Consider the following 11,647-nt stretch of genomic DNA (forward strand, 5'->3'; position numbering starts at 1 on the left):
GCTCCATCTGACTGGAACAACTTTCCTCTTTCTCTCAGATCTGTTACCTCTCTTGGCCGCTTCAAGACTTCACTGTATTCACATCTCGAAACTACCTGTTCATGCTTTTAACACTGCTTGTACATACGTTTATTTCTGACTTTGAGATAGGTCATTGTACTGTATACTTGACTTCTTTGTTTAAAATTAGTTGGTGAATGGGGGTGTGGGTGGGAGAGGGTGAGCAAGCTACAGTAACTGTATCTGTACATGTGTGTATTGTGTATTGTGTACTTGTACTGTATGTAATGTTTTACGTTTGTGCATAGGACCCCCTCTAAAATGAGATGCTGCATCTCAAGGGGCTATCCTTTCAATAAATTCTGACCAAATTCTACTGACCTCTTACACCTGGTGACCCCCCCTCCTCCTGGCCTCTTACACCTGGTGACCCCCCCTCCTCCTGACCTCTTACACCTGGTGACCCCCCCCCTCCTCCTGGCCTCTTACACCTGGTGACCCCCCCCCCTCCTCTTCCTGACCTCTTACACCTGGTGACCCCCCCTCCTCCTGACCTCTTACACCTGGTGACCCCCCGCCTCCTCCTGACCTCTTACACCTGGTGACCCCCCATTCTCCTGGTGACCCCCCTCCTCTTCCTGACCTCTTACACCTGGTGACCCCCCCTCCTCCTGAACTCTTACACCTGGTGACAACCCCTCCTCCTGACCTCTTACACCTGGTGACCCCCCCTCCTCCTGACCTCTTACACCTGGTGACCCCCGCCTCCTCCTGACCTCTTACACCTGGTGACCCCCCGCCTCCTCCTGGCCTCTTACACTTGGTGACCCCCCCTCCTCCTGGTGACCCCCCCTCCTCCTGACCTCTTACACCTTGTGACCCCCCCCTCCTCCTGGTGACCCCTGCCTCCTACTGACCTCTTACACCTGGTGACCCCCCCCTCCTCCTGACCTCTTACACCTGGTGACCCCCCCTCCTGACCTCTTACGCCTGGTGACCCCCCGCTCCTCCTGGCCTCTTACACCTGGTGACCCCCCCTCCTCCTGGCCTCTTACACCTGGTGACCCCCCCTCCTCCTGACCTCTTACACCTGGTGACCCCCCCCCCCCCTCCTCCTGGCCTCTTACACCTGGTGACCCCCCCCCCCTCCTCTTCCTGACCTCTTACACCTGGTGACCCCCCCTCCTCCTGACCTCTTACACCTGGTGACCCCCCGCCTCCTCCTGACCTCTTACACCTGGTGACCCCCCATTCTCCTGGTGACCCCCCTCCTCTTCCTGACCTCTTACACCTGGTGACCCCCCCTCCTCCTGAACTCTTACACCTGGTGACAACCCCTCCTCCTGACCTCTTACACCTGGTGACCCCCCCTCCTCCTGACCTCTTACACCTGGTGACCCCCGCCTCCTCCTGACCTCTTACACCTGGTGACCCCCCGCCTCCTCCTGGCCTCTTACACTTGGTGACCCCCCCTCCTCCTGGTGACCCCCCTCCTCCTGACCTCTTACACCTGGTGACCCCCCCCCTCCTCCTGGTGACCCCTGCCTCCTACTGACCTCTTACACCTGGTGACCCCCCCTCCTCCTGACCTCTTACACCTGGTGACCCCCCCTCCTGACCTCTTACGCCTGGTGACCCCCCGCTCCTCCTGGCCTCTTACACCTGGCGACCCCCCCTCCTCCTGGCCTCTTACACCTGGTGACCCCCCCCCCCCCTCCTGACCTCTTACAACTGGTGACCCCCCCACCTCCTGACCTGTTACACCTGGTGACCCCCCCCCCCCCCCCCTCCTGACCTCTTACACCTCACCTAGTGACCCCCGCCTCCTCCTGACCTCTTACGCCTGGTCCGATGACCCCCCTCCTCCTGAGAGCCAGCAGCAAGGACCTAAAGGAGCTGATGCTGAAGGATCTGGCGATGATCCACGGGTCCAGTCCACCGCTGTCTTGGTGAACAAGTGGTTGACCCCTACAGCCTGGGGGCGTTCGCCCTCTTCACGCCCTACCAGCACCTGGACTATTATGGCAGGGAGCTGCTCCGGAGGGAGGGAGGGAGGGAGGGAGGGAGGGAGGGAGGGAGGGAGGGAGGGAGGGAGGGAGGGAGGGAGGGAGGGAGGGAGGGAGGGAGGGTGCACACAGCCGGGGAGCACACAGCCTTTCCTCGCGCCTGGATCGAGACGAATGTCGAGTCGACCAGGAGTGAAGTCAGAGAGGAGCTGTAATCCAGCGAGCATCGGGCCGCTCCCATTTCTCATTTGAAATTGGACACAGAAAAGCCTACTTTCACTTTATATTTTCATAATATATGAAGTAGGGCTGTCAAAATTAATGCTTTAACTATGGAGATTAATTTACATTTATTAAAGCATTAAAATAAATTAATCTAGAAAGAGGTCTAGCTGAGTCAATGTTGATGGTTTTGTTGAACATTTGTATTTCACAGGAGAGAAACTGTATTCAAAGAAAGCTATTAAAATAGTCTTTGAATCTAAATATACTTTGTTTGTGTTGTTTTTACATTAATGCCATGATTTTACTCAAGTAAACATCTGTTCCAAGCTTCGGTCTTATGTAGAAAAATGCTATTTTTAATCTAGATTAATCTAGATTAATTACAGAAAATTGTGAGATTAATTAGTAAAACAAATTTAATCTATTGACAGCACTAATATGAAGTGAACATGTTGTTGTTGAAAATACGAGTGATGTAAACTTCATATTCAGTCTTGTATGTAGTTGATTCAATTAAATAAACATGGAAATAAGTGTGTGAGGAGGGTGTTGCTTATTCAAACATCACTTGATAAACAGAGGTTGGACGGACTGACGGACTCACTCAAATTCCTCGGCACCCACATCAACAATAACTTAAAATGGCACACCAACATCACCTACATCACAAAAAAGGCCCAGCAGCGCAGGTCAAACGCCACCTGCCGGTCCAATTCTATACCGCCATCATACAAAGCATACTCACCTCTTCAATCACAGTCTGGTACGGTTCCGCACAAAAACTCTCCATTCAAAAACGTCAGCGCATCATAAACAAGGCCTCCAAAATCATAGGATGTGACCTTCCATACCTGGGCCCTCATGCATCAACGTGGACGTAGAACTTGACCTACTTCCACACGTAAGCACGGAATGTAGAACTAGCGTACGCACAGGGAAGTCGGCATTCATCACACGTGCGTACGCAGGCTCTATGCCCTGCCGTGTTGATGAATACCACTTTGTTCTACCGTCAATGCTCGTGCATGATTATCCATATATGGTCATGAAAATGAGGAAACACCCCCCATGGGATGTGAAATAATGGACCGACCCGAGCGGGACTCCGAGAAACTCCACGGAGAATTCACTGCTGTCGAACCAAGAAGACACTATCGCGTATTATGATTTATGGGATAAATAAAAGGCGGATTTGTAAACGGTGATGTCAGATATCAACGGCTCCCTAAGACCATTGCTGCAATTCTGCCTGGACAGCTCAAAATACTAATAAAGACCGTTCGTTGACCACTGTTTGGCGTTGGTTGTGTGTCATTATAACCGTGCTGTAATATGAATGCCTTTATTAGTTGTGTTCGATTGGCTATATGATTTTTAGAGGCATCTATTTTGTTGTCGGCTAATAAAGACCGCGCTGGAATATGACTGCCTTTTCCCGTGTTGTTTGATTAATACCCACGGATTAAAGTTCTCCTCAATTCTATTCCAAATCGCGATGGATCTCCCGTCAATTTTCTACCTGCTGCATATGATTTCTAGAGGCATACTACAATCTATTTTGATGTCAGTATTGGGTAGCCTATATAAACAATATAATACGAGAGCATATACAAGAACAATGAATCTCACTGCATGTATGATGTATCCTGCCTTTCAATACATGAACTTGAATTCCATCATGTTTGTGTGCGGGACTCAAGGCTGCTGTCACAATGGGTGGTACCGGTACAGTAATAATTACAGTCCACACAATATCACGATCCATGCCATAGCCTATGTTCCATTAGGACATGATCTGTGACGACAAATGTTCTAGAATGTTTGATTAAGATATCATACTCTGACAGCATGCCTATGAGCAACAAAAACGCGAACTTGAATCCCATCATATACATAGTCTGTCCACTATAGTGTCATTGCAATGCGTTTTCTTTTCCTTCTTATACAGTAAAAAGGGGGAAGAACACTATATTCATATGACTTGTATTCTGCTTACAGCTTCGAAGTTCCACTTGTTTCGTTTAACGTAAAGCCTTTTAAATATAATCAAAACGTTCCCGTGTTTCTGCGGTCTGCGCAGAATAATAACGAGTTGAGCTTTATGATTTATGATGAATTGAAAATGGGGGACCCTGATGTAAACAAGACGGAAGTTGGTCTGCATCCCCAATTAACAATTGTATGTACTGAGCTGTACTGTACTGTACCCATTCTGCAATCTGTTAATAAACTTTTCAATCAATCAATCAATCAAGCTACGCGGAGCGCAGTCAGTCAGTAGCCTACACCCCGTATATTCCGATATCGCTATATAAACCATGCTGCATTCATTCTGAGAGAAAGATCTATTATTCCAAATGCTATTTATAGGGTTTTGACCATAATTACACTACTGTTGCTATTTTACAATGAACTATAATGAACTACGGTTCGTACAGAACGTGCCAGTGTTATTATGCACAGAAGCTCATTTCCTTGTTGTAATAATATATTCTACCACTGGGCGCTAGGTACGCCAGGTCTGACCTGTGCGTAGATGTACGCACGAAGTCAAGTTCAAGTTCAAATTGATGAATCCCACTCGTTGCTTAGAAATGATCGTACGCACAGGGTAAGCACAGATCTGTGCGTAGAACACGTTGATGCATGAGGGCCCTGGACTCCATCTTCACCTCCCGCACAACCACCCGTGCCAGAAAAATTGCTAAGGACCCCTCACACCTAGCACACCCCCTGTTTCAGCCCCTGCCCTCAGGTAGGAGCTTTAAGTCCATCCTTTCAAAAACCACCCGCTTCAAGGACAGCTTCTTCCCCACCGCCATTCGGACCCTGAACTCCCTTGGCCCCCCTCTCCCCCTTCCGCCCCCACACTAACCAAGCTCCTGACCGATGGACTAGATTCTTCTGTGTGTTTATGTTGTGCTGTGCTGTATTTATGTATATATTGTGTCATGTTGTACTGTATTATGTATCCACCCTGGCATGTACCGATCAAGAATACCACCAACCTGGTTGTGTGGCAATAAAGGAAACTTGAACTTGAACTTGAGAGGTTAGCAAAGTGTTTTGATAAGGATTAGTTTCATTAGCAGGGAAGCTTCATGGCGTTGATTCAGTCTGCTGCATATTAAAAGGATGTTCAAACACAATACTGTCAATACTGATTTTCTAGGCTTGGCCTCTCTGCAAACATCTATCAAAATAAAGTCTGTGTTGGGGTGTGTTCAGAATCAGAAAGGTTTTTATTTGCCAAGTAGTTTTCACATACAAGGAATTTGCTTTGGACGTTAGCGGTGCGACATTAGCCGACAGACATTAACAAACAGATAATACAATAAAGAGGTGGAGTAAAAAAAAAAGTATAATAATATGAGCCAAGTTAAGCACAATAGAATACTATAATTATGAAATAAAATATAGGCCAGGGCTGTACAACTGTAAATAAGAGGTTGAATAAAATTAGATGGGATATAAACTAAATTAAATATAGCACAATAGAATATAGTACAATTTTAAGTAAAAATAAAATAGGAATAGGCCAGGGCTGTACAACTGGGCAGATGTGGTCAATTATACAATTATATACACTAATTAGAATAAGGTAACAATACAGTGGCAAGTATATAGTCCAGTGTGGGGGGGGGTGTTAATGTAACACAGTGGGGGGGGGGTGTCAGTGAGGGTCCCGAGCCTTGTTGATGAGGCTCACTGCAGAGGGGAAGAAACTGTTCTTGTGGCATGATGTTTTGGCCCTGATGGACCGCAGCCTCCTTCCAGAGGGGAGTGTCTCAAACAGGTTGTGGCCGGGGTGGTAGGGGTCGGCCACCATTTTACCTGCACGCTTCAGGGTTCAGCCTTGTAATGTACTTGTGCTGTATAATGACAATAAATGTGAATCTAATCGAATCTCATTTTGATCAGTTGGAAATTGCTTTCGCGCTACAGTACCTGTTGAATCTGTTTGCACATGGTCCTGTGCTGCCCTATACGGAGCTGGCGGGTGTTTCTGTTTCTGTTTTGTTTTTATTTTTGAGGACTGCATACTTCTTTTGCAAACCGAAATACTATACTTTATACTTAGCACTTATAGGCCTATATACTTATGCATAAGCATGGTCTCTTTTGAAAGATAGCATTCTGAAGTGTCTGATACAATAAAGAAGGACCACTTGTGAGGTTTTGTCCGCTGCCCACCCACTCGCTCTGTTCCTTTAAGGTATTTTGTTAAATTAATTGCATTCCGCGCCTCACGCTTCTATCCTGTAAGATGCCGTTTGATTGGTGCTCTCCCAACCACACGCTTCTGGAGCAATGATCAATTTCATCCCGCAGCTGTCACAGCTTGTCATTAAGCGCCCTGTGGCTTTAAATACCCTGATCTCCCTAATATTGATGTTGGATCGTTTTGAAACATTCCCTGCATTTGCCTGTTCCTTCCCGTCGCTGCTTTCCCTGTTCTGTTGCTCCCCAGGACTCTCGAGAAATATTCCGTTTGGAGAACCTGCTTCCCCGTTACGAAGCGGCCGCCTCGTTTGATCTGCCCGCTTTACGCGTTGCGCTCTGGTGAGTTTTTGTAAACAGTCTTTTGGATCTATCGTTTTTGTGTGTTTTTAAAGCACCGAAGAGATCCCGTTTTTGTTCATACTGTTCTCACCTTTTTGTCTATTGGAATTACACGTTTGGATTACCTAATTGTTTTCACTCTGGACACTGCTCACTGTGTGTTTCACACCGAAGATCTGTCACTTGGATTATTTGTTTGGACAATTCACCTCACCAGTCACCTGTCAGTTTCAATTGTGCGCTGACATCCACAACATCACCTTCTGGGAGAAGCTGCAGAGCAGCAAACATTCCTCACATGCCTGTTTCCCAGTTTGTTCTGTTCACCACCTAATTCATTCTTGTTACTCAGTAAATAAACACGCCCTTGATTTTGGCTAACTCTGAAACAACTCTCTCTGTGCCGTTTGCGTTTGGGGTCGGTTTCAAACCCTAACATTACGATCCAACCATGACGACCCCAGCCGACACAGAGAGAGTCAGAACAGCATTAGCAGGCCAGATCGAGTTAACCAAGGAACACAGCCAACAGCTAGACAGGGCTGCGGCTGCAGTACAGGAACTCCGAGAGCAGGTCTTGCCTATTCAGGGGTCCCTGGGCGCTCTGGCTAGCCAGCAGTCAAGTATTCTCCTCCACTTACACACGCTGAGTGACACCGTTAACACCTTGCTTGTACCCCCACTTCCTTCAGGAGCCTTGGCCGGAGCATCACCCGCAGCCCTGGCAGGCCCCGCGCCTCCCGATCCCGCACCTCGGGAGCCCCGTCTCTCCGAACCACGGCTGTTCGACGGCAACTTCGAGGATTGTGCCACATTCATCATGCAATGTGAGTTGGTTTTCCGTCATCAACCCAGTCGTTTCACTTCAAGGGGAGCCCAAGTGGCCTACATGACTAACTTGCTCTCAGGCCGGGCAGCCCAGTGGGTCACTTCCTCCTGGGCAATGGAGGCAGACTTCTGTTTCTCCTACCCAGACTTCGTGGCTGAGCTCCGCAGGGTGTTCCACCATCCAGCCCGTGGTCTGGACCCTGGAGCCCGGTTGGGTACCTTCCGGCAGGGCAGCGGCGGGGTTACCGACTACGTGCTGGAGTTCAGACTGGCGGCTACGGAGAGCGGTTGGAACGACCAAGCACTTCGTCTTACCTTCATGAGGGGGCTCAACGACGCAGTCAGGGACCAGCTCGCGACCCGTGAGGAACCTGAGTCCCTCGAGGACCTGTTCAGCCTCGCCATTCGCATCAACGGACGCCTCCAGGAGAGAAGACGTGAGAGAACCCGACAGGGACCTCCTGAGGTACTCCGGACCCCCCGTACTCGTGACGGTACTGCTGGTCGCCCTGCTCCCAACACGACTGGTGGTTTTTTCCCCTCCCGTTCGGTACCCGAGGAGGAACCCATGCAGCTGGGACGTTCTCATCTGAGCCAAGCTGAACGGGAGGCGAGGTTCAGGTCCGGCCTTTGCCTCTACTGCGGTCGGGAGGGACACCGTATCGCCAACTGCCCCACCCGGCCAAAAGACCAGGCTCGCCAGGACCCCGGGAGATCCTGGTGAGCCGTTTTTCTCGTTCCCAGAGCCGTGCACCACCTGGCCATCTGATGAGCGTCACCCTGGCCTGGGCGGACCAACGGGCCACGGTGGAGGCACTCATTGACTCGGGGGCAGACGAGAGTTTCCTAGACTTCGAGTTTGCTACCCGGGCCAACATTCCACTTGAGGACCTAGTGAGGCCATTGGAGGTATTTGCATTGGACCAACACCGCCTGGCTGACATCACTCAACGCACCTGCCCTGTCCTGCTGACCATTGCTGGTAACCACGTTGAGAGACTCCAGTTCCTTATCACCAGATCCCCTCTTGTCCCAGTAGTCCTGGGCCGGCCCTGGCTCGCGCTGCACGAGCCCCACATCGCCTGGTCCTCCGGTACCATCAAGGGCTGGAGCTCCTCCTGTCATGCCCAGTGTCTTCAGGCGGCGTCCTGTCCCCCGCCCCGGAGATCCGTTGGTGAGCCGCCTCCGGACCATTCGACCATACCCCCCGAGTACCACGACCTCATGGAGGTTTTCAGTAAGTCCAGGGCTCAGGCCCTTCCGCCCCACCGGCCTTACGACTGTGCCATCGACCTCCGCTCAGGGGCTCCCCTTCCCGGCAGCCGCCTCTACAGTCTGACCGTCCCGGAGAAGGCGGCGATGGATCAATACATCTCTGAGTCCTTGGAAGCAGGACTCATTCGGCCTTCCTCCTCTCCTGTGGCGGCCGGTTTCTTCTTTGTTGGGAAGAAGGACGGGGACCTTCGACCCTGCATCGACTATCGCCAGCTCAACGAGATCACCATTAAGAACAAGTATCCTCTACCTCTCATGAACTCCACTTTCGAGCCTCTCACCCAGGCTACCGTCTTTACCAAGCTGGACCTCCGGAGTGCCTACCATCTAGTCCGTATCCGTGAGGGCGATGAATGGAAGACCGCCTTCAAGACTCCCAGGGGCCACTACGAGTACCTGGTGATGCCGTTCGGCCTCACCAACGCTCCGGCGGTATTCCAGGCGCTCATGAACGACGTCCTTCGTGACATGCTGGAGGAGTTTGTGGTAGTGTACCTAGACGACATCCTCATCTTCTCCAAGACCCTCGAGGAACACATCCAGCATGTCCGCCGTGTGCTGGAGCACCTCCTCCACAATCGCCTCTTCGTCAAGGCGGAGACGTGCCGATTCCACTCCGACTCCGTCGATTACCTGGGCTTCATCGTGGAGAAGGGCTTGACCCGAGCTGATCCTCGCAAGATCCAGGCAGTGGAGGAATGGCCTGAACCCACCTCTCGGAAGGAGTTACAGAGCTTCCTCGGGTTCGCCAACTTCTACCGAAGGTTCATCCGGAACTACAGTCAAGTGGCGGAACCGCTTACCAGACTGACCTCTCCCGCCCTGCCGTTCGACTGGTCCCCAGCGGCGTGTGCTGCGTTCCGCTCCCTCAAGAAGAGGTTCACTTCCGCCCCGATCTTGCTCCATCCAGACCCCAAGAGACAGTTCATCGTTGAGGTGGACGCCTCGGATACTGGACTGGGAGCTATCTTATCCCAGCGGTCGGCAACGGACCAGAAGGTACATCCGTGCGCCTTCTACTCGCGTCGGTTCCTCCCTGCCGAGAGGAACTATGACATCAGCAATCGGGAGCTGCTGGCGGTTGTGGCTGCCTTGGAGGAGTGGCGTCATTGGCTAGAGGGGGCCGAGGAGCCGTTTACCATTTGGACGGACCACAACAACCTGACGTACATCCGTGCTTCCAAGCGCCTCAACGGCCGGCAGGCAAGATGGGCCAGCTTCCTCAGTCGGTTCAACTTCTCGCTGACGTTTCGCCCTGGTTCCCGCAACACGAAGGCCGACTCCCTATCCCGGTTACACTCCAAGGGGGCTCCAACCACTGAGGACCCGACTCCCATCCTCCCGGAGGCCAGGGTGGTAGGAGTCGTCACCTTGGGCATCGAGGGGGTGGTAAGGCGTGCCCTACGCTTCCATCGCGCTCCAGGCAATGTACCGGTTCATCGTCTCTTCGTCCCCGACTCAGTCCGGTCCCGGGTCCTCCAGTGGGGCCATACCAGCCGGTTCACCTGCCACCCGGGCGTTCATCGCACGTTCTCCTTCCTGGCTCGTCGATTCTGGTGGCCCACCATGAGGAACGACGTCAAGGAGTTCGTACTGGCCTGCGCGGTCTGCGCCCGCAGCAAGGCCTCCCACCAGGCACCCTCCGGGCTATTACAGCCGCTTCCCATTCCGAGCCGGGTCGGCCTGGTCGCCGGGTGGCTCCCGTGGAGGGGGGGGGGGGTACTGTGAGGTTTTGTCCGCTGCCCACCCACTCGCTATGTTCCTTTAAGGTATTTTGTTAAATTAATTGCATTCCGCGCCTCACGCTTCTATCCTGTAAGATGCCGTTTGATTGGTGCTCTCCCAACCACACGCTTCTGGAGCAATGATCAATTTCATCCCGCAGCTGTCACAGCTTGTCATTAAGCGCCCCGTGGCTTTAAATACCCTGATCTCCCTAATATTGATGTTGGATCGTTTTGAAACATTCCCTGCATTTGCCTGTTCCTTCCCGTCGCTGCTTTCCCTGTTCTGTTGCTCCCCAGGACTCTCGAGAAATATTCCGTTTGGAGAACCTGCTTCCCCGTTACGAAGCGGCCGCCTCGTTTGATCTGCCCGCTTTACGCGTTGCGCTCTGGTGAGTTTTTGTAAACAGTCTTTTGGATCGATCGTTTTTGTGTGTTTTTAAAGCACCGAAGAGATCCCGTTTTTGTTCATACTGTTCTCACCTTTTTGTCTATTGGAATTACACGTTTGGATTACCTAATTGTTTTCACTCTGGACACTGCTCACTGTGTGTTTCACACCGAAGATCTGTCACTTGGATTATTTGTTTGGACAATTCACCTCACCAGTCACCTGTCAGTTTCAATTGTGCGCTGAGCTAACTCAGGATCTCTCTCTCCCTCTCCGCCTCCATCTGGAGCATATGCTGGGAGGATCTGCAGAGCGGCTCAGACGTCACAGACAAATTCCACAACATCACCTTCTGGGAGAAGCTGCAGAGCAGCAAACATTCCTCACATGCCTGTTTCCCAGTTTGTTCTGTTCACCACCTAATTCATTCTTGTTACTCAGTAAATAAACACGCCCTTGATTTTGGCTAACTCTGAAACAACTCTCTCTGTGCCGTTTGCGTTTGGGGTCGGTTTCAAACCCTAACACCACTTTTAGTGCTAAGGAAATAGAGTAACATAGGTTTGAACTTGAGTTGTAGAAAAACTTGTTACTCACGTTTTTCTTTAGTAGTTGCAATATCCAAAAGTATATAT

Source organism: Notolepis coatsorum (assembly GCF_963971535.1).
Source record: "Notolepis coatsorum genome assembly, chromosome: 4".
In the NCBI taxonomy this organism is placed as follows: domain Eukaryota; kingdom Metazoa; phylum Chordata; class Actinopteri; order Aulopiformes; family Paralepididae; genus Notolepis; species Notolepis coatsorum.